The 23,988-nt window shown below is 43.8% G+C and overlaps 1 long non-coding RNA gene across 1 annotated transcript in view; it reads right to left on the reverse strand.

Moving 5' to 3' along the window:
• LOC306862162 overlaps positions 1–23,988 on the reverse strand; it is a 35,666-nt gene that overhangs the window by 10,969 nt on the left and 709 nt on the right. The gene's annotated exons all lie outside the window — the stretch shown is intronic.

A 23,988-nucleotide genomic window follows, 5' to 3' on the forward strand; every position in this document is an offset into this window, starting at 1 on the left:
AGGTTGTGATGGACAAAGGAGGTTGTGATGGACTTCAGGAGAAACTCCGTTGACCACCCCCCACTGACCATCGACAGCTCGACTGTGGAGAGAGTCAGCAGCACTAAATTCCTGGGGGTGCACATCACAGAGGATCTCACCTGGACCACCAACACCATGTCACTCTCCAAAAAGGCACAACAGCGCCTACACTTTCTCCGCCGGCTGAAAAGAGCAAGTCTCCCTCCACCCATCCTCACCACATTCTACAGAGGCACCATTGAGAGTGTGCTGACCAGCTGCATCACTGTCTGGTACGGGAACTGCAGTGCTGCTGACCGCAAGACTCTCCAGCGGACAGTGAACACAGCTGCAAAGATCATCGGTGCCCCTCTCCCCTCCATCCTGGACATCTTCCTTACACGATGCTCCAGCAAAACCAACAGCATCGTGAAGGACTCCACCCATCCCTCCCACAGTCTCTTCCAGCTCCTACCATCAGGAAGACGGTACCGGAGCATCAGAGCCCGCTCCGCCAGACTGCTCAACAGCTTTTTCCCCCAGGCTGTGAGAGCCCTGAACTCAAACCACCCCGCCCCCCTCTGAAACCCCATGCAAACCCCTACCTCCTAAACATGGACCACCCCCCACCCCAAACCTTACCACACCAAAGAAAAACTGTATGGAACTTTAATTATTTTTTTAAATTTATTTTATTCTTATTTTTCTTTACACTATGGACACTCTCCTCTATGTGCACTATGGACACTTTACACTATGGACACTCACACTCTACACTATGTGCACTATGGACACTTACACTTTACACTATGTGCACTATGGACACTTACACACACTGCTGCATGTGCACAATCTCACAAAAAACTCAGCAATATATGTATGTTTACATGCTCATGCACTACAAATCATCCTGCACTGTTCCCCAACCAGCTGCTGACTCAAATGTCTCTCTTTGCACATGTACAGTATTTGTGAAGCATTCGTATAGTTTGTATTTTTTATCTTCTATTTTTTAGTTTGTATAGGGTAATATTTATGTGAAGCATTCGTATAGTTGTATTTCTTATCCTATAGGGTAAATACTTATATATAGTATACTTATAGTTAAATCTGTTAGTAGTGTATAGGTTTATAGTGTTTTTTTTACTTCATTGTTGTAATGTCTGTATTTATGTAGCACCGTGGTCCTGCGAGACACGACATTTCGTTCCACTGCATGTCCCCACATGTAGCGGAATGACAATAAAGCTCAACTTGAACTTGAACTTGAACTTCAAAAAAGCATCTTGTTAAATACTATTACATTGTGTTAAAACATTTAATATATTTGTTAGAAATCAGCAAAGATTTATTCACATGTATTACATTCTAACAGCCCATAAATATTTTCAAGATGTTAATGAAAAGTATAACACATGAGAAGAGTCACATTGTGCTTATCACTCAATCTTTTGACTCTCTTTATATCCAATTGTTTGTTCAGACCTCTGAGATGCCTCTGTTAGAAGAAAATGTTTTGCTTTTTTTCCCCCCTTTACAGGAAACAGACTCCTCGTGAACTCTTTCACAACAGGATGAAAGAGGGAAACTGTCTGGATATCTTAAAACATAGCTGTGTTTTAAAAATAAAAATCAGTCAAACAGACAGCTTATCTGAATTATTTTGTTTAGAAAAAAAAAAAGCATTTGAACAATAGTGAATTATTCAGAAGAGATGTTAACAACCTGTGTATGGCTTGTAAATATAGATTAGGTATTAACCTGGGATTGGAGAACATTCAAAACAAAACAAAAACCATGCTTTACATATAAGGAAGTGATCAGATCTAAATTACACCAAAGCTTTTGGCATAAGTCCATTTTTAAGTCATCAGTGATAAAAACATGGAAACATGACAAATTGACTCTTGTTCTTGGTAAATGTACAGGGGCCTTTTGAAATGAGAAATAAGAGGAATTAAATGGCTGTGCAGTCCAAAACAATTTCTAAATAAAAATGTTTATTTTGATGGAAGTGGAAAACAGGGGATGGATTTTTTTTATTTCTGGAGTAACAGTTATTATGGATTATAGACTGGTATTTTGACTAGAAGTGAACAGTTTATAGTTAAGAAGAAGAAGAATAAGAAGAAGAAGAAGAATGAGCTTTATTGGCCAAGTATGTTTACACATACAAGGAATTTGTTGTAGTGACAGAAGCTCCACAGTGCAACAGAAAGACAGTAACAGGACAGGACACAGGTAATAAAAACAAAATAACAAGAAATAGCCAATAACCAATGTACAAAGCAGCAAAAAACAAAAAAACAAAACAAAAAACACAATATATAATATAGACCACTATGTATGTACAGGTCAAGTATGTGCAACAGCTTTAAAAGCCTTAATGATGGATTTGTCTATTAACACAGAAATTTTCACTTCACAAGACTTTAATTCATGGACTGGAGTCGTGTCATGGATTATTGTGATTATTGTGACACTTCCTCTACCAGCTGTTAGAACTCTCATTCTGATGGCACCCATTCACTTCAGAAGATCCATAGGTGAGCAGGTCATGCAATGCTAAATGTCCCTAAATCTGCTCCAATAAAGAAACAAACTCATGTACATCTTAGATGGACATGGGGGTGAGTACATTTTCAGCACATTTTCATTTTTGGGTGGATATGTATTTTAACATGGGAAAAATTACACACACTGCTAAACATCAAGGAAATAGGCAAGCTAGTACTACAGTCACAATTACAATAGAATATATTTATTAAAATAGACTTGTTTGTCATTTATCTATCTATGTGTGTGGGAAGGCTTTGTTTTGGTTATACTCTGACATGCTTATCTGAATTTTGAAGGGATACCAGACCGTTTTAGGCAGACAGATAAAAGCATAAATTCCAAACATGCATTTCAGGGAAGATCTCAAAATAAATTTCCTGTCTACCCTCTTGTCTGTTATCTTAATCACTATGTTTTTACCTATTTTAGTCAAACAAGTATCTGCACCACTGACAGCCATAAATGGGTGCATCATCAGCAGATGACATTAAGATTAAAAAAAAGTCTGTGCTTGGAATTATCACAGGAAGTCATCCTTCATTCTCCTCATCTTTCCAAGTTTTGAATACCAGTTTTTGTTCAGCAAAAGTTCAACATAGGTCAGCAGCTGCGAAAATGGATCCATTTTCTCTTGTGTCCTTGCTGTCCTGGCCCTCATCCAAGTGAGGAGGAGTACAGTTATGAAATGTTGCAATAACAATTTATCGCTGCTTCCATAAAGGCAGAAGGATATCTCTCCTAAGAGAGACTATGATAAAAACAACCCAATGAAGTTAGATTTCAACCTCAAAATTGTGTAAACAGGACATTTGGTTAAACAAGCCTAGCAAGGGCTGGGTTAAACAAGCCAACCAATGTACGTTGCACAATTTAGCCCTACAGGCAAAGTAAAAAAAAAAAGAAAAAATAACCATGTTTGTTACAATTTTGAATCAGTCTTACCTCAGAGGTCGTTATTTTCATATTGCTTACTTATATTCTATGCAATATGTAATGCTTGATATATATATATATATATATATATATATATATATTTATTTATTAGTGCTGTCAAATGATTAATCGTGATTAATCGTATCCAAAATAAAAGTTTTTCTTTACATGATATATGTATGTGTACTGTGTATATTTATGTATATATAAATACACACACATACAGTATATATATTTTGAAAATATTTTTATGTTTATACATTTATATATTCATATTCTTATTATAATGGAGCCGACGAGGCGTAAGGCGAGCGGATCCAAGTGCAAGGTTTTATTAGTAAACATAGTCAAATAACAGCAAAAGGTTATGGCACGGGCAAAACACAAGAGAAATCCTAGGGCAAGCATGGGTCTTTGATCGGCGAACAATATTCAAAGGGCTTGACAACAGGGGAAATCCAGAAACATGAGCTATAGTCCAGATGAGGTGCAAACAGAGTCCGAAACAGCAGGCAAAGGGGTTAATCCAAGATACACAGGCAGAAGATCAGGAAACAAACAAAAGGCAACACAAAATGACTAGACATAGACTAGAGCTAGAAACTAGGACGGGAAACGTGGAATCGCTCCGTAGCGATATGCGCAAACAATACTCGGCGACCTGACTGAAGAAGTCCATGGCTTATAAGGCTGCTATGGGAATCAGCTGTGTAATCAGTGCAATCAGCTGTGTGTGTGTCATCTGTGCAATGGATGATGGGAACTGTAGTCCGTGGTGAAGTTCAACAGTAGTGTAATGCAAGAATCCATGTGGTGAGCGGGTGACCTCTGGTGGTGTGTGGTTCATAAACTGGATTCGTGACACCTATATTTTATATTATATTTAAATATATGAACATAACATTTTCTTAAATATATACATGGATGTGTTTGTATTTATATTTACATAATAAATATACACAGTGCACACACATACAGTCATGGCCAAAAATATTGGCACCCTTGGTAAATATGATCAAAGAAGGCTGTGAAAATTAATCTGCATTTTTAATCCTTTTGATCTTTTATTAAACAAATTGATAAAAATCGAACCTTTCATTGGATAATAAGAATTTAAAATAGGGGGAAATATTATGAAATAAATGTTTTTCTCAAATACACGTTGGACACAATTATTGGCACTAGAAATTCTTATGAGTAAAATATCTCTGAAGTATATTCCCATTCATATTCACAATTTTGTGCACTCCAGGGTGATTATGAACATGAAATTATCCAGCCATGGCTTCCTGTTTCATAGAAATATAAATAGGAGGGAAAACAAAGCCCACATTCCCTTAATCATCCATCACAATGAGAAAAACCAAATAATATATTTCTGATGTGCAGCAAAAGATAATTGAGCTTCACAAAGTAGTGAAGTGGCTTTAAGAAAAGAGCTATTGCAGTGAAAATTCCCATTTCCACCATCAGGGCAATAATTAAGAAATTCCAATCAACAGAAAATGTCCCCAAACTGCCTGGAAGAGGATGTGTGTCTATATCATCCTAATGCACGGTGAGAAGGCAAGTTTGAGTGGCTAAAGACTCTCCAAGGACCACAGCTGGAGAATTGCAGAAAATAGTTGAGTCTCGGGGTCACAAAAAAAATTGTCAAACAGCACCTACATCACCACATGTTGTTCAGGAGGGTTTCAAGAAAAATTCTCCTAGCTCATCCAAAAACAAACTGCAGCATATTCAGTTATCAGACACGACTGGAACTTCAAATGGGACTGGCTTCTATGGTCAGATGAAACAAAAAATTAGCTTTTTAGCAGAAAACACTCAAGATGGGTTTGGTGAAGGCAGGGATAAAAAAAGTACCCCATGTGTACAATAAAATATAATTCAGTATTTTTTATGTTGTAGGCCTATATTTCTGCTAGAGGTCCTGGACATCTTGTTTAGACACATGGCATCATGGATATTAACAATGCAGATTAATTTTCACAGCCTTCTTTGATCATATTTACCAAGGGTGCCGATATTTTTGGCCATGACTGTATGTCATGTAAACAAAAACTTTTATTATAGCTGTAATTAATCATGATTAATCGTTTGACAGCACTAATATATATGTATGTATGTAAGTACAGTGGGGTAAAATATTTCTTTGATCCCCTGCTGATTTTGTACTTTTGCCCACTGACAAAGAAATTATCAGTCTATAATTTTAATGGTAGGTTTATTTGAACAGTGAGAGACAGATTAACAAAAACAAAAAAATCCAGAAAAACGCATTTAAAAAAAAGTTATAAATTGATTTGCATTTTAATGAGTGAAATAAGTATTTGATCCCCTATCAATCAACAAGATTTCTGGCTCCCAGGTGTCTTTTATACAGGTAAGGAGCTGAGATTAGGAGCACACTCTTAAAGGGAGTGCTCCTAATCTCAGTTTGTCCACAGAAGCAATCAATCAATCAGATTCCAAACTCTCCACCATTGCCAAGAACAAAGAGCTGTCTAAGGATGTCAGGGACAAGATTGTAGACCTACACAAGGCTGGAATGGGCTACAAGACCATCTCCAAGCAGTTTGGTAAAATGGTGACGACAGTTGGTGCGATTATACACAAATGGAAGAAACACAAAATAACTGTCAATCTCCCTTGCAAGATCTCACCTCGTGGAGTTTCAATAATTATGAGAATGGTGAGGAATCAGCCCTGAACACGGGAGGATCTTGTCAATGATCTCAAGGCAGCTGGGACCATAGTCACTAAGAAAACAATTGGTAACACATTACGCCGTGAAGGACTGAAATCCTGCAGTGCCCGCAAGGTCCCCCTGCTCAAGAACATTGCTTATAATAATAATAATTCATTACATTTATATAGCGCTTTTCTGCTTTTTCTAAGCACTCAAAGCGCTCTACATTGTGAGGGGTGGTGTCTCCTCGTCCACCACCAGTGTGCAGCATCCACCTGGATGATGCGACGGCAGCCATAGTGCGCCAGAACGCCCACCACACACCAGCTTACTGGTGGAGAGGAGACAGAGTGATGAAGCCAATCAGTGTATGGGGATGATTAGGAGGCCCTGATGGTCAAAGACCAATGGGGAAATTTGGCCAGGATGCCGAGGTCACACCTCTACTCTTTTCGTGGGATTTTTAATGACCACAGAGAGTCAGGACCTCGGTTTAACGTCTCATACGAAAGACGGTGCTTTTTGACAGTATAGTGTCCCCGTCACTATACTGGGGCGTTAGGACCCACACAGACCGCAGGGTGAGCACCCCCTGCTGGCCTCACTAACACCTCTTCCAACAGCAACCTAGTTTTCTCAGGAGGTCTCCCATCCAGGTACTGACCAGGCTCAACCCTGCTTAGCTTCAGTGGGCAACCAGTCTTGGGCTACAGGGTGATATGGCTGTTTATACATGGAATACCTTTCTAATTACATTAAAATGACAGAATATTACATAGGCATAAGATACTTAAAATAAAGTGCATCAAGATTGTACTTAAGTGTACTAGTAGCTGTGTAACAGACTCGGTCTGTTCCATAAATGTAACAGTAAATACCTATAACATCTACATAATAAGTAGCTACCTATTACATCTACAAACTGTAATTACAGGCTTTTCCATAACTTAGTTACATGGTAAGTACATTTAGTTTCATGTAAGTACAATGGGTACTACTAAGTACTTAATTAGGTAATTACTCTGTATTATGACACCTTAAAATAAAGTGTTACCTTATTTTTTTTAGTTGGGGCAACCTGAACTAGTTTTATAGGCTATTCAACTAAAATGTTTTAATTGGTCAAACATTTAGAAGACTACAGCAAGTTATGTCAATTAAAATGTACTTTTACGTTTACTTTATGTGTTTTATATGTTACCTCAAATAAGATTTATTATTTGGGCATAAATTGCTGGGGAACTACATAAACATATTTTTATAGTTTAACAAAATTATTAAAAATTATTAACTGGTGTTTATCAATCACTACAAACACACTTTACAACACATAATAGCCTTTATTTAATAACAATCTCCATTTATAACATTTTTCATACAAACTAAACATACAGGAATGAAGAAAAAATTTGATTAATTATGATTAATTACAATTATTTATATCGGCTGACAGTAATAACTGTCGCAGAATTAAATTGCCATCATCTAATCTGTTTGTCCAGCAAACATTCAGTGTAAGTTCATATCAACTCTAAGAATTTTTTATTATATTTTCTTGGCCACAGAAAATACTTTCCTAAGTATTAATACATTAGAGCATGTAGTAAGGATCACAAATCGTAAAGGGACATTAATTTGCAAGGCAGAATCAGAAACTCATGTAATTTGTGCACAAGTGTATTATTAACTAAACACTAATGCAAACTAGTCTAACAAACAAACAAACATACATACATACAATCAGTCATACATGGGGAAAGGGCAAATGAGAGTTGATGGATGAAACCATCAGGAAACCAGAGAATGAATCAATGAAAAGAGTCAGTTAACCACCTGAATAAAACCGTCAGCACCATTTATAATGGGGTCTGTAGCTTATACTAAACCTCTGTTTCGTTTAGTTAAATGTACAATACTTGCAATGCCTTTAGTTGTTGGACCAGTGTCCGGATGCAGTCTCAGATGAAAGTTCTGATGGTTTGAAGGTTTGGTGGTTTTGGAGTTCTTCAAGTTCTTCCGGGTTTGAAGGGTGATGAACTCCAAAATATGTTATTCTGGCTCATGGTAATTGGGAGTTTCTTCCCAGGTAGAAAAGGGAAAACAAGAGCTAAGAAAGAGATCTGCTGAGATCCGAGGATCCTTTGTTGAATGGAGAGTCAAGGCCGCAAGGCCTGGCACAAAACTTAAGGGTCCAGAAAAGTTCTAGCTCACATCCTCATCTTCTCAGAGTCTAACAGAACCGCAGACTGCAGGGGCATCACTTATGTGAGAGCTTTATCTGCTATAGAGGTCACACCTCTGGGAAGTTTGCATATGAACTGAATTGGAAGTTGATATACAAACTATTAAAGATTCTTAGAACACTTATATGTTACATAGGTATCGACATATAATATACACTCTCAATTAGATCATCTGAAGATGAATTGATAGAGACCAAACATAGTATAAGTCAGGTAATATTAACTAGGGTTCTATCATAAGCATGGATAAAACAGGATACAATACACAAAAACATATACAAGAACAGTAATAATATACACTATGACCTGAAGATATGTGCGTTCTTTCAAAGAAAGGGTTTTCTATCAATTAATTAGAGAAGAGTCTATTTTTATGGCATAGTGTCTTTCCTAAGGGAAAATAAAGTGAGTTGCTCTGCCCGCATTCCTTTGAGCAATAAAACAAGTGTTATCAGATGGGTTGCCATGGAACCAGAGGCCTGTTCTGCGTTTCTTAGGTGTTAAATGCATTTCAGGGGAAGGGTCCACAGACCCTCATAGTTGGCTTTTTGGTTAGGTGAGGGGGCATAAGAGATTATTTGTTAAATATAACAAATAGGTGTGTGTCCAAATGTTACATAATTCTCCCCTTTCGAACGTTGTTGTCTGTCCAATAGACAACAGCGAGCGACGTTAAAGATGCAGAACAATCAAACACGCACCTGCCACCCATGGCTGGTAGACAGTGATGGCTCTCGGGCTGTTGGTTGTCTCCAGGAGTGGTTATGGTGCCGTGGTGGATGCTGTCGGGTGGTATGCTGTAGCAAGGTGCGGGTCCTCGAGCTTGTGCAGCAGGTGTCGAGGCAGTGTCACCTGTCGTCCTGAAGTGAGTTGGTCTGGCTCAGATGTTGTTGGCCAGTAGGCTATCTGTGGTACCCTGGTGTGGAACAGCTGGGTTAGACTCTCACTGGTGAGAGTGCAGGTGGTTCCAGGGGTCGCAGGGAATTGTTATGGAGATTTTGTAGTGTGAAGAGAGTTTCAGACTGACCTAGTGATGATGGCAGGAGGGCAGCAGGTGGTTGTTAGCCCTCTGTTCTGATGGAATGTCACCAGAAGTCTGATGTTTGCGGTGTCACTTTGCTTTTGTGGCGGCACCGACTTGAGCTTGCCTGATTTGTGTTGGTAGAAGTTTCGCTGTTGGGCATGTGGGCCTGTTACTCAATCTAACGTTGTCTGGCTGCTTCTGGGGAGTCAAATGGTTTTGAGGGATGCCCCTCCCTTGGAGGGGTCTGATGCTGTGTTGTGTCAGGCAAGGAGTCAGAAGTTTGTCCTTCGCAGTATTCCTCAGTTGAGTTTTGTTCAGTGAGCTCTTTTGCTAGAAACAGCAGCTCCTGTAACTCGTGTAGGCGTGTCCAGCTGTCCTTGTGCAGCATCCGTTTGGCACCTGTGTGAAGGGTGTAGAGGAGGATGATGTGGGGGACTGTCGTTGGACATGCCATGGTGTTCGCAGGACGAAGATGGCCTTTTCCATGGTCTCTGCCAGGGGTTGGTCTGGAACCTGGGTCTGTTGCCATGGTGACGGCTCTGTCCTCTGCTGACTTGTGGCTTTCTGTAGAAGGGCCTTGCATTGTCACAATGCTGGGTGCCTTCTGGTGCCTGCTTTGGATTCTGGATTGTGCAGTTTAGAATCAGTGGGATCTTACAAACACCTTTGGTAGAGGCCTTGTGCTTGTTAAAGGCCTTTTGTGTCAGGTCACGCAGTCGTTGAATAGGCATTGTGGGGCATTCCATAATGCCTATATGGTGACTTACGATGGGGTGGAGGTTTCAGAGGAAAAGGCTCTTAAAGCTAGTGTCTTCCTCCATCCCAGGTTCACTGCGAGCTCCGAAGTAAGCTTGTCGAAGTCTGTGATAGTAAGCCTAGGGAGTTTCATGACGGCCCTGTTCGATGGCTAAGGCAGCGACCAGTCCATGAGAATTCAGATCTGAGAATTCCTTTATGATGGCTTGTTGAAGCTGCTGGTAGTCTGATTGGATGTGTCCTGGCTGTCGAGCCAGGTAGCATCGCACTTCCAATCTACCGGTGATCCAGAGTAGATAGAGTCTATCTTGGTGGTTCACACTGGTCCACGACTGCAGGAAAAAGTCAATCTCTCTTAAGTAAGCATGCACATCATGTTCTCCTGCAAGATCTGGTGTGAATGCAGGGATGTTTCTGGCCATTCGGTTGAGGTCTTTGAGCATCAATCCATGTACTGTTCCAGGGCTCGCCTGAATAGATCCCTTTCCTTCTGCAGCTGCAGAGGTTTTCAGGAAGCTGACTTGTGAAATGTCAAGCAGAAGGCTTTGGCTCCCCCCTTCGTATCTGTGTACAGGTGTGAGAGGATTTGCACTGCTGGCTGTGTGACGTGCAGCAGGGTGCCTCATGCACAGTCGGTAGGAGTGTTTCAGTTCTCTCTGAATCATGTGAAGCTCCTCGTTAATGTTGCAGAATTGCTGAGTCAGAGTTTGGACTTCAGCTCTGGCTGCATGCAGATGGCCTTCTAAGGCCTTAGTTCTTGTGTCCCTCTTGTTAAGTTCCACATATGTTGTTTTTAACAGTGTCTTTGTGTGAGATAATTCTCTTTACAGGTCCTGTCTGGTGGCTTTTTCACGCTGTGCTTGGTGTCCAGCAGCTGTTAGAGCCTCCTGAAGACTGGCGATTTCCTTCTGTTGCGCCATTCTGTAAGGTTCTTTGCATCCGTTCTGTGCCTTTTCTCGCTGAGCAGGTCTCAGTTCCCTGTAGAACTCTGTGACTTGCAGGTTTAGTTCATTTACCTCCTGTCTGAGGCCCTCGAGGGTGTGGGCCAGGGAGATAATGATGCTAGTCAGCTCCTGGTGGTTCAGGCTGGGTGTCAGGTGTCCACTTGTGTCGCAGTGTCGCTGTTCCTTTCTCTGCCATTGCAGGTCATTGGCTGCTTTGGGCTGAAGGATGTCCATAACAGTGCTCTGCCGGGTTTTCAGGTGGTCCTGGTGAGCTGGCAGGGCTGGATGTCTGTGGAATGTCTGAGAAACACTGGCACACTTGGCGGAACACCAGAGAGTGAGAGTACGTACAAGAGGCGTTAGGCTATCTGTATGGGGAACGGCTCTGTAGGCCGTGTAAGGTGTGAATAGGTGGTGAGGGGCAGCTAGTGAGGTAGGGTGCTAAGAACACGAGTACAAGGTTTGAGTAACTTTGTTGACGGGGCTGTAAGCAGGGGTCAGCTGATGACCTGGCTATACATGTGATCCAACTATTACTCAAAGTACTGTTGGTTCACAGGTTTGGTCACTATGAAGGTATCAAATAAACAAAACTGAAATAAAATCAGGAAGAGACAGAGGGAGAAAGAAGGGCTTTCCTTAATTAGTTTAAGCTAGGAGATATGACTAAGCAGTTGTCACTTGTTCAAAGGAATGTAGCAGGGTCATAAAACATAGGGAGACTGTTGGCTATGCTAGCAGGGACACATCAACCACTTCAAGGTAAACAAACAGAAGCAATAGGAAGTGTTTCTAGTCTGCTCAGGGCCCTGGTGTAAGAAGGTAACAGGAAAGACAGGAATTAGGCTACTAATAACCTGTACAGTTTGCCAATGAACATGTAAATGATTCAGAGGAGAACTGGGTGAAAGTGTTGCAGTCAGATGAGACCAAAATTGAGCTCTTTGGCATCAACTCAACTCGCCATGTTTGGAGGAGGAGGAATGCTGCCTATGACCCCAAGAACACCATCCCCACCGTCAAACAAGCAGATGGGAACATTATGCTTTTGGGGTGTTTTTCTGCATCCAGGGCATTGAAGCCTGCCAGGGCATTGAAAATGAGTCGTGGATGGGTATTCCAGCATGACAATGACCCAAAACACAAGGCTAAGGCAACAAAGGAGTGGCTCAAGAAGAAGCACATTAAGGTCCTGGAGTGGCCTAACCAGTCTCCAGACCTTTTTTCCCTTAGAACATCTGTGGAGGGAGCTGAAGGTTTGATTTGCCAAACGTCAGCCTCGAAACCTTAATGAATTTGAGAGGATCTGCAAAGAGCAGTGGGACAAAATACCTCTTCCTGTGCAAACCTGGTGGCCAACTACAAGAAACGTCTGACCTCTGTGATTGCCAACAAGGGTTTTGCCACCAAGCACTAAGTCATGTTTTGCGAAGCGGTCAAATACTTATTTCACTCATTAAAATGCAAATCAATTTGTAACTTTTTTGAAATGCGTTTTTCTGGATTTTGTTGTTGTTATTCTGTCTCTCACTGTTAAAATAAACCTACCAAGGAACCTACCATTAAAATTATAAACTGATCATTTCCTTGTCACTGGGCAAAAAAGTGTGCATCGGATACAAGTTGGCATTTGTACCGCATCGTTTCTAACATATTTGCATAGGTAAAAACAGATTTATTTATATATAATTACTAGTGGATTCGCTACAGTTTCATTGTTTAGAAATTGACCAATAATATGTGACCAATATTTTATATGTAGATTGATTTCTCCTCTCGAAACTGTTTCTCAAGTGCGTTCTCTCATTACCACTGCACATGAACATGACGTATCACAACAACACTACGGAGACCTGAGGAAAAGCGGGGATTAAGGCTGCCTTTGCGTGCTATTGGAATTACCGTAAATACAAAGTTCCTAATCGGAAATTGGATGTGAACAGCCTCTCAAGTCGTATTTACTACTGGGAAATTCGGAAATAATTTTGATACCAGAGTTTCCGAGTTCGGCGGGTCATAAACTTTAAACATGGTGGAGGGGACAACCATTGCTGCTGTCACGGTCATTGCTGCTGTCGTACGGTATTTACGGTATAAACCTACATCGTCAGTTGAGATGATGTGAAATGTTAGCACTTTATGGTGTAATTTGTTCAAAAATGCTTCATAAACTATCAAACAGTAATGTCTCTGAAGTTAGCTTTACCACTGTGTCATTTTTCAAGTTTTAAATATATTTTACTAAAATATGGTCTGTCAAACAATAAACCTACAGTACTGTAACTTTTCTTACTTCTGTTAACATTATGCTGGTGAATCTCGATGAGCCGTCTGTGGTTGCTGCGGCAACTCTCTGGTTGCTGTGGTTGTGCTCGTACGAGCGTGCGCACCGAGAACGAGCATGAGACTGGCTGCAGTTCCTCTAACGGCCACTGGTGTCAGTAACTGTTAGAAATTTCAGAACTTACGCAGTGCTCCTTTAAATAACCAAACAACCAATTAATGCTTATTTCGCTTTGAAGAGTTATATAGAGTTCTATTGAAGAGTTTGTCACGAATTCAGCCTCTGTGGCTCCCTCCGATCGCCACCAGAGGGAACCCTCACCTGAGTTCTAACTCTCATTCGGACTCCATTTCCCATGCACCCCATACCTGAGACTAATTACCTGCACAGGTGTCGCTCATTGACTCTAGCCTATTTAACATGCCCCTCCACTCGTCTCTGTGCGAAGTTTTGTTCTTGCCATGCAGACAATTCCGAGCGTTTATTCCGTGTATGATTTCCTGTTGCCGACCTGGACTGTTTATCCGTTACTGAACGTACTCTGCCTGCCCAATCTGACCCTGCCAGCCTTGTTAATCTGTTTTGTTATCTGTCTGCCGCCTGCCCTGACTACTAGCCTGAATACTGTTGATGATAAACTGGACTACATCCGACTACTCCGCTCCACTCAGAGGACTGAAGACTGTTGTGTTTTTGTGTTTACGGAAACATGGCTTAACAACAGCGTACCGGACTGCGCCATATAGCTCGACCAGCTAACATGCTATCGAGCTGACAGAGCTCTCGTCGAGGGAGGTAAGATCCGCGGCGGCGGGCTTTGTGTTTACATCAATGATGCATGGTGTCACGACGCTGTTGTGGTCTGCAAACACTGCTCACCCTTGGTGGAGTTTATGATTATTAAGTGCCGGCCGTTCTATCTACCGAGGGAATATTCAGCCATACTGCTAGTTGCTGTATACATCCCTCCAAGCTCCAACAACAACATCAGGAGTGAGGCGCTAAATGAACTGTACCAGCACACCAGTGAGCAGCAGACAGCCCACCCAGATGCTTTTCTCATCTTGGCCGGGGATTTCAACCACGCAGACTTAAAGAGTGTGTTCCCAAAAATACATCAACACATAGACTTTCCAACAAGGGGAAAAAATACCCTGGACTTTGTTTACACCACCCAGAGAGGAGCTTACAAGGCCCTCCGCCTCCCCCACCTCGGAGCCTCAGACCACATCACTGTCATGATAATGCCTGCATACAGACCGCTCGTCAAAGTCATCAAACCAATAAACAAACAGATACAAGTGTGGCCGGAAGGGTCGTCAGAGGCACTTCAGGACTGTTTTGACACCACTGACTGGAATATGTTTAAACAGGCTGCCACATACAACAACACTACAGACCTCCAAGAGTACTCGGAGACTGTCACTGCCTACATCTCCAAGTGCATTGATGATGTAACAGTCACAAAGTCCATCACTGTCCGGGCCAACCAGAAGCCGTGGATGACAGGGGAAGTCTACAGACTGCTGAAGGCTCGGAACGCTGCCTTTAGAGCTGGAGATGAGGAGGGCCTGAAGACAGCTAGGGCCATCCTATCCCGCGGCATCAGAGAGGCCAAGAGACAGTACTCCAGGAGGATAGCCCATCGTTTCAGAAGAAAGCAGAGACTCTCGGAGCTTGTGGCAGGGGATACAGACCATTACGGACTACAAGCCCCCACCACAGACCTGTGACAGCACCATCCCCCTGCTGAACGAGCTGAATGCCTTCTTTGCTCGCTTTGAGGCACAAAACAGCACCACTGCACAGAAGGCTCCACCTCCTCCCGGCGACCAGGTGATGACGCTGTCCCCGGACAGCGTGAGGAGGTCCCTCAGCAGGATCAATGCACGCAAAGCTCCGGGTCCTGACGTGTACTGAGAGACTGTGCAGTGGAACTCACTGATGTCTTCACAGACATCTTCAACATCTCGCTAAATCAGGCCGTTGTCCTCACATGCTTCAAAGCTACCACCATCATTCCAGTCCCGAAGAAGTCATCTCCATCCTGTTTCAATGACTACCGTCCAATTGCACTCACTCCTATTCTCATGAAGTGCTTTGAACGGCTAGTCATGCACCACATCAAGTCTGTCCTCCCCCCCCTCACTTGACCCTTTCCAGTTTGCATATAGGTCCAACCGCTCGACCGATGATGCCATCGCCACTGCCCTCCACCCAGCCCTCACACATCTGGACAAAAAAGACTCACATGTCAGGATGCTGTTCATAGACTTCAGTTCAGCATTCAACACAATCATCCCTCAACAGCTCACACACAAACTGGTCCAGCTGGGGCTCAACACCTCTCTGTGCAACTGGCTGTTGGACTTCCTGACCGGGAGACCTCAAGCAGTACGGGTTGGTAGTAACACATCCAGCACCATCACACTGAACACTGGGGCCCCACAAGGATGTGTGCTGAGCCCCCTCCTCTTCACTCTGCTGACCCACGACTGCACACCGTCACACAACTCTAACCTGATCATTAAGTTTGCAGATGACACAACTGTGGTGGGTCTCATTAGCAACAGAGATGAGACAAACTACAGGAGCGAGGTGAGCCGCCTGCCCGGGTGGTGCAGTGACAACAATCTCTCTCTGAATGTGGAGAAGACGAAGGAGATTGTTGTTGACTTCAGGAGAGTACACACTCAGCATGCCCCTCTGACCATCAACGGTGCGACTGTGGAGAGAGTGAGCAGTACCAAGTTCCTGGGTGTGCACATCACAGAGGACCTCTCCTGGACTAACAACACTGTAGCACTGGCCAAGAAAGCACAGCAGCGTCTCTACTTCCTCCGCAAACTCAGAAGAGCCAGAGCCCCGACCCCCATCATGTGCACCTTCTACAGAGGCACCATCGAGAGCATCCTAACCAGCTGCATCACTGTGTGGTATGGCGCTTGCAACGCATCCTGCCGCAAGACACTTCAGCGAATAGTGAGAGCAGCTGAGAAGATCATTGGTGTCTCTCTCCCCTCCCTCCAGGACATTTACAGCACCCGTCTCACCCGCAAAGCCCTCCGCATTGCAGGTGATCCCACCCACCCGACACACAGCTTCTTCAGTCTGCTGCCATCAGGGAGGAGACTGCGGAGTCTCCAGGCGAGGACCAGCAGACTGAAGGACAGCTTCATACATCAGGCTGTCAGGAAGCTGAACTCCCTCCCGTCCCTGCCCCCCCTCCCCTCTTTTTACCCCATACAACACTGAACTCTGACACTATGACACCCCCCCCCCCCTCTGGCTCCCCACACCCCCAGGACCGGCCACCCCCACCTACTTACAAACTGTGACCAGCACCTCTCACTTGTGCAGCATTGGACTGATCACTACCTCATCCAGCATTGACTGCAAACTACCTCCTCGGATAGTCTCATAAAAAGACTGTTCTCCTGTCAATTTAACAGACTGACAAGCTCTTTTTGCACTACACACATATCTGCACAGTTTTGGTTTATTTAACTGGTTTGCACTCCATCTATTCTGCCATGTGCCTTATGTCACTTTATCTATCTTTTTTATTTTTCTACAATGTCCTCAGACTGACAAGATCTTTTTGCACTACACATATATCTGCACAGTTTTGTTTATTTAACTGGTTTGCACTCCATCTATTCTGCCATGTGCCTTATGTCACTTTATCTATCTTTTTTATTTTTCTACAATGTTCTCAGATTGATAAGCTGTTTTTGCACTACAAATATATCTGCACAGTTTTGTTTTTATTTAACTGGTTTGCACTATCTGCCATGCGCCTTATGCCACTTTATCTATTTCTTTATTTTTTTTTCTACAATGTCCTTACTTGTATAGCTATAGAGTTGTATGTACATATGTATGTACGTTGTATGTACAGATGTTTAAACCGTATTATCTGTATTTGAACGTGTTTAATGTTAACTGTTTACACCAAGGGTCTGAGGGTAACGCAATTTCAATTCTCTGTATGTATGCGCTGTACATGTGGAAGAATTGACAATAAAGCAGACTTGACTTGACTTGACTTGATTCTGCCTTATCTACGTTGATCCTGACACTGGAGTGTGATTTATGCCTGTATGACCTGTTTGGGGATCTAATAAAGCTGCACATGGATCTTAATGACTCAGCCTCCGCGTTACAGAAGACTTCGCCAGATATTGATCCAGCGGCGTTCTATCATTTCACCACCGAGGTAACTGCTCAAGTTTCAATCTTGGCCACCCATCAACAACAACTCAATCGCCTTACCTCGCTAACTGAAGAGATGCTAAAGGCCTTGCAGGATATTCATCTACAAACACCCGCAGTTCAACCACCTCCTTCAAGATCTCCACCACACACAGCGACCGCACCTCCGTCAACTACCAGCCCTCGCCTGGCATTCCCAGATAAATTTGACTGCAACAGGAAACCCTTACATTTCGAGGAAGTGCCTCTCTCATGTTCCATGTTTGTTAATCAACAACCTCTGCTATATCCCACTGATGACAGCCGCATGGCCTTTGTCTGTTCACTACTAACGGGACGAGCTCTGGAGTGGGCTACCGCTGTGTGGAGGGAGGATCACTCTGTTTTCCCCACCTTTTCTGCTTTTATCCAGCGTTTCAAGGAGGTTTTCGACCACCCTGCAGGTGGGAAGGAAGTAGGTGAACAACTGATTTCGCTTCGGCAGGGAAGAGGCACGGCGGCTGATTACTCCCTCTCATTCCGCACACTCGCCGCTCAGACTGGATGGCCTGATGATCCATTAAAGTTGCACTTTCGCAAGGGGCTGAATTCTGAATTGCAATCGGAGCTTGCCTGTCGGGATGACGGAAAAACTCTGGACCAGTTCATTGACCTAGCCATCAGAATTGACAATCTCCTTCACACGCGGCGTCAACATCGTCACCTCCCAACTGCCGTCGACACTACTACGTCATCTCCTGGTCCCGAACCCATGCAGATCGGATTTACTCATCTCAGCGTGGAGGAGAGAGAGAGGCGCATTCGTCAGAATCTGTGTTTGTATTGTGGACTCTCAGGGCATCTGAGGGCGACTTGTCCCACTCGTCCATCCCGTAATTCTTCAGCGGTGAGTGACAATCAGAATCCTTCCACTGTGCTTGAACTTCCAGTAACTTTAACGATTAACGGACACATCATAGAAACAAGGGCATTGATTGACTCGGGTGCTACGGGAAATTTCATTGACTCTACCTTTGCCAAGTCCCACAACATTGTCCTTGACCCTTGTGTATCTCGTTTGGCAGTGGCAGCATTAAATGGCCGACCGCTGGGCTCCGGCCGAGTTCAATCCATCACCAGAGAAGTACAACTGCGTGTTGGGGCTCTTCACAAAGAACTCATCAAGTTATTCGTTTTCCAATCACCCCAGACACCCATTATCCTAGGACTGCCCTGGCTCGAGAAACACAACCCCTCTATTAGCTGGTCCGAACGTCAAATAACTCAATGGTCAGAATACTGCCAACAGAATTGCCTTCTCTCTATCTCAGTCAAGGACTCGTCTAACACTTCCAAGAAACAACTCCCCGCCGAGTACCACGATCTCACTGAGGCATTCAGTAAGTCCAAATCTACCCAACTTCCACCACACAGAGCTGGCGATTGTGCCATAGATCTTCAACCGGGCTCACAATCCCCCAAGGGCAGAATTTTCCCTCTCTCCCAACCAGAGGCAGAGGCTATTAAGTCCTATATTGAGGAGGAACTAACTAAGGGGTTTATCAGACCATCGACCTCTCCTGCCTCTGCTGGGGTTTTCTTCGTCAAAAGAAGGATGGGGGACTTCATCCGTGCATCGATTACCGAGGCCTTAATGACATAACCATTAAGTTCCGTTACCCATTACCCCTAGTACCAGTGGCTCTAGAACAACTCAGGGAGGCAAGATACTTCACCAAACTGGACTTGCGTAGTGCCTACAATCTCATCCGCATTCGAGAAGGTGATGAATGGAAGACTGCCTTTTCCACCACGTCAGGTCACTATGAATATCTCGTTATGCCCTTCGGGCTATCCAATAGTCCGTCAGTATTCCAGTCATTCATCAATGAGGTATTCAGAGACATGCTAAACCGTTGGGTCATTGTTTACATTGACGACATTCTAATATACTCCAAATCACTCAGGGATTATGTTCAGCACGTCCGGGCTGTTCTTCGTCGACTATGTGATCAGTTCTGGAGGGGTAGCCATGGATGACAAGAAGGTACAAACTGTTGTTAATTGGCCACAACCCACTAACCTAAAAGAACTCCAACGCTTCTTAGGCTTTGCCAACTTCTATCGGAGATTAATTCGCAATTTCAGCTCAATAGCAGACCCTTTAACTTCGATGACTAAGAGGGGTAGCCAACGCCTGACCTGGTCTCCTGCAGCCCGACTGGCCTTCCAAACCCTCAAGGAACAATTCACCACTGCACCCATTCTCCATCATCCAGGTCCTGAACGCGAGTTTGTGGTCGAGGTGGACGCATCCAGCACAGGCATCGGGGCAGTTCTCTCACAACGTCAGGGCGATGTATCCTTGCGCCTTCTTCTCCCGTAAGGTCAATCCTGCCAAACAAAACTACGATGTGGGCAATCGAGAACTACTAGCCATGAAGGCTGCATTTGAGGAATGGCGCCACTGGCTCGAAGGAGCTAAACACTCTTTCACCGTCCTCACCGATCACCGCAACCTTGAATATTTGAAATCAGCCAAGAGACTCAATCACAGGCAGGCTAGATGTGCTCTGTTCTTCACACGTTTCAATTTCAAGATCACTTATCGTCCAGGTTCACAAAACACCAAGGCAGATGCTCTGTCACGCCTCTATGAATCGTCCGCCTCGAATCCCAGTCAGGGCCTCATCCTTCCCTCTTCCATTATCCTCGCTCCCATTCAATGGGACATTATGACAGAAATTGCAGAGGCTCAGCACACAGACCCTCGACCAGCCGAAACCCCGCGAATCTCACGTATGTTCCTCAAGCCCTACAAAAACGAGTTCTCTGCTTAGTCCATTCAACTCCCAGCTCCGTTCATCCAGGCATTGCAGCTACTGTACAATTATTGAATAACCGATTCTGGTGGCCCTCAATTCAAACTGACACCATAACCTTCATCAAGAACTGTGATACTTGCAACATATCCAAATCTCCGCATCAGTTACCCGCAGGTTTGCTCCATCCTCTACCCATTCCACATCGCCCCTGGTCGCACATTGCCCTTGATTTTGTGACTGATCTGCCAGCCTCACAGGGTAACACAACTATCCTTACGGTCATTGATCGTTTCTCCAAGGCCTGTCGTCTGATCCCATTACCCAAATTGCCCACAGCCTTAGAAATTGCCGAATCTCTCTGCAATTGCATCTTCAGGTTCTATAGTCTCCCCAATGATATTGTCTCAGACCGAGGTCCTCAATTTACATCACGCATCTGGAAAGCATTCTGTCAGAAACTTAATATCAACATAAGCCTTACCTCCGGATATCCTCAATCTAATGGACAAGTTGAACGCCTCAATCAAGAACTCACCCGATTCCTCCGTTCCTACTGCCACCACAATCAGTCAGACTGGAGCCGTTACCTGTTCTGGGCCGAATAAAATTCACAAAATTCACCCTGCAAACCTGCCACCGGAATCACCCCCTTTCAATGTATCCTGGGATTTCAACCTCCTCTGTTTGCCTGGTCAGGGGAACCGTCTGAACTTCCTGCCGTTAACTCCTGGCTACAGCAAAGTGAGGAGGTTTGGAATGAGGCTCACACACATCTTCAGAGAGCAGTTCGCCGAACACAGGACCAAGCCAACCGTCACCGTCGCTCCAATCCAGATTACCAACCAGGTCAATGGGCTTGGCTGTCCACTCGGGACCTCCGCCTTCGATTACCCTGCAAGAAGCTCAGCCCCAGGTACGTGGGTCCGTTCAAAATCATTAAACAAATAACTCCTGTTTCATTTCGTTTGGCTCTACCTGCTCAGTATCATATCTCACCCACTTTTCATGTCTCTTTGCTTAAGCCCGCTGGTGGTCCGAGAGGAGAGGAGATCCAGGAGGAGGCTGGTGACCAGAGAGCTCCTCCCCTCATCATAGATGGCGAGGAGGCATATCAAATCCGGGAGATTCTGGACTCCCGTTGCCGGGGCCAGGTACTGCAGTACCTAGTGGACTGGGAGGGGTACGGCCCGGAGGAACGGTCTTGGGTCAATGCGGAGGACATCTTGGATCCTTCTCTCACCGCAGACTTTCACCGAGACCACCCGGAAAGGCCTGCCCCCAGACCCCGTGGAAGACCCCGGTGTCGTTTGCCAATTTGCGTCAGGAGCCGCTCACAGGGGAGGGGCTCTGTTACGAATTCAGCCTCTGTGGCTCCCTCCGATCGCCACCAGAGGGAACCCTCACCTGAGTTCTAACTCTCATTCGGACTCCATTTCCCATGCACCCCGTACCTAAGACTAATTACCTATTTATTTAACATGCTCTCCAACTCGTCTCTGTGCGAAGTCTTGTTCTTGCCATGCAGACAGTTCAGAGCGTTTATTCCGTGTATGATTTCCTGTTGCCGACCTGGACTGTTTATCCATTACTGAACGTACTCTGCCGGCCCAATCTGACCCTGCCAGCCTTGTTAATCTCTTTTGTTATCTGTCTGCCTTCTGCCCTGACTACTAGCCTGAATACTGTTGATGATTCTGCCTTATCTACGTTGATCCTGACACTGGAGTGTGATTTATGCCTGTATGACCTGTTTGGGGATCTAATAAAGCTGCACATTGGATCTTAATGACTCAGCCTCCACATTACAGTAATGTACCATATGTACCATGTACCATAATGAATCATTGATTTGTTAAATCTATTGAAAAATTGTGTGTTGGGCTGGTCCAAATGCTACAACTATATAAATAAAGTAAAAAATAAACGCGCACTTCAGCTTTGCCTCAGCGCCAGCCGCGAGTCAAATGGGCGCGGGAAAGGTACACCAGACAAATGAGCTGCAGTAGAACAATGAGATGCTGTTAGGCTATATGTCAGTAAAACAAACTTTCCTGTCCTGTCAGCCGTCACTGTGCTCAAGGAGCACGCTCTGATCGCGTCATCATAAATAAGTGCACAAGAAACTATGAGCAATGTAGTTCAGTCATCAGTTAAGTCATGAAATTACCAAAAAGGCGATTAAAGCTGCAAACTGTGCATGCATGTATGTATGTATTACTGTAACAATTTATAAGCTCAAAAGGGAATTATTTATATCGGCTGACAGTAATATGCAGAATTAAATTGCCATCAGCTGATCTGTCCGTCCAGCGAACATTCAGTGTAAGTTCGTATCAACGCTAAGAAAGGGTATTTCCTTGGCCACAGAAAATACTTTCCTATTAATGCATTAGAGCATGTAGCGAGGGTCAAAATCGAAGGGCGGGAATTCGATAACGTAACATCTAACTGCCCACTTATATTTGTAATGTGATACACAAGAAAGAAAACGTCGTCACTGCTACAGCACACAAATTACACTGGAAAAGAGTGACTCATACGATGGAGTCATAGCTACACTCCCCATCTTTTACAAAGGAAGTGAAAAGAAGCACTCACCCATGTATCAAGGGCACAATAGGTAACAGAGTGGGGTGCTCTAATGCAACATTTCCACCCCTTATTTTCCTTTAAGATAAAGAGAGTGGGAGCAGGAATAAGCTCAGCTATCAAACTGTCAATAATCGCAGCAGGGGATGTATCACTTAAATGCCGCGACCTTAAACTTTGAATCCCTGAACATTTGGACCATTGCCTCAACAGAAGGCTGTGTACTTTTTCTTTAGCTCCAACCAGTTATCCCACAGATTCCGCTCTGTGGCAACTATGAGATCCAAATCACAGTTGCCTTGCTTTTGTCCCCCTTAAATGCTTCACAGTGAACACAGCCAGTTCCCTCAAGACAGGGGAGGAGCAGGGGTGGCCGTGGCAAACACTGATCTAAGCTTGGCCAGCCTACTCAAAACTGCAGTTTTTGTCCCCTTTTTCTTGACAAGAAATGCATTTATTAAGATGCAGAACCGGTGTATTTTTTTGCATCCATATCAAATGGGAAACTTTTAAGAGGCTCACTTCAACTTTGCCTCAATGCCAGGCGCGAGTCAAATGAGTGCGGAAAAGGTACACCAGACAAATGAGCTTCAGTAGAACAATGAGATGCTGTTAGGCTATATGTCAGTAAAACAAACCTTCCTGTCCTGTCAGCCGTCACTGTGTTCACGGCGCACGCTCTGATCGCGTCATCATAAATAAGCGCACAAGAAACTATGAGCATGAGTATGCATACAACGTAGTTCTGTCATCAGTTAAGTCATGCAATTACCAAAATGGCTATTAAAGCTGCAAACTGTGCATGCATGCATGTATGCATTACTGTAACAATTTATAAGCTCAAAAGGGAATTGTATATAAATAATTACGATTAATTAATTTTTTTTATATCGGCTGACAGTAATAACTGTTGCAGAATTAAATTGCCATCAGCTGATCTGTCCA

This window comes from Barbus barbus (genome assembly GCF_936440315.1).
Source record: "Barbus barbus genome assembly, chromosome: 43".
Taxonomy (NCBI): Eukaryota; Metazoa; Chordata; class Actinopteri; order Cypriniformes; family Cyprinidae; genus Barbus; species Barbus barbus.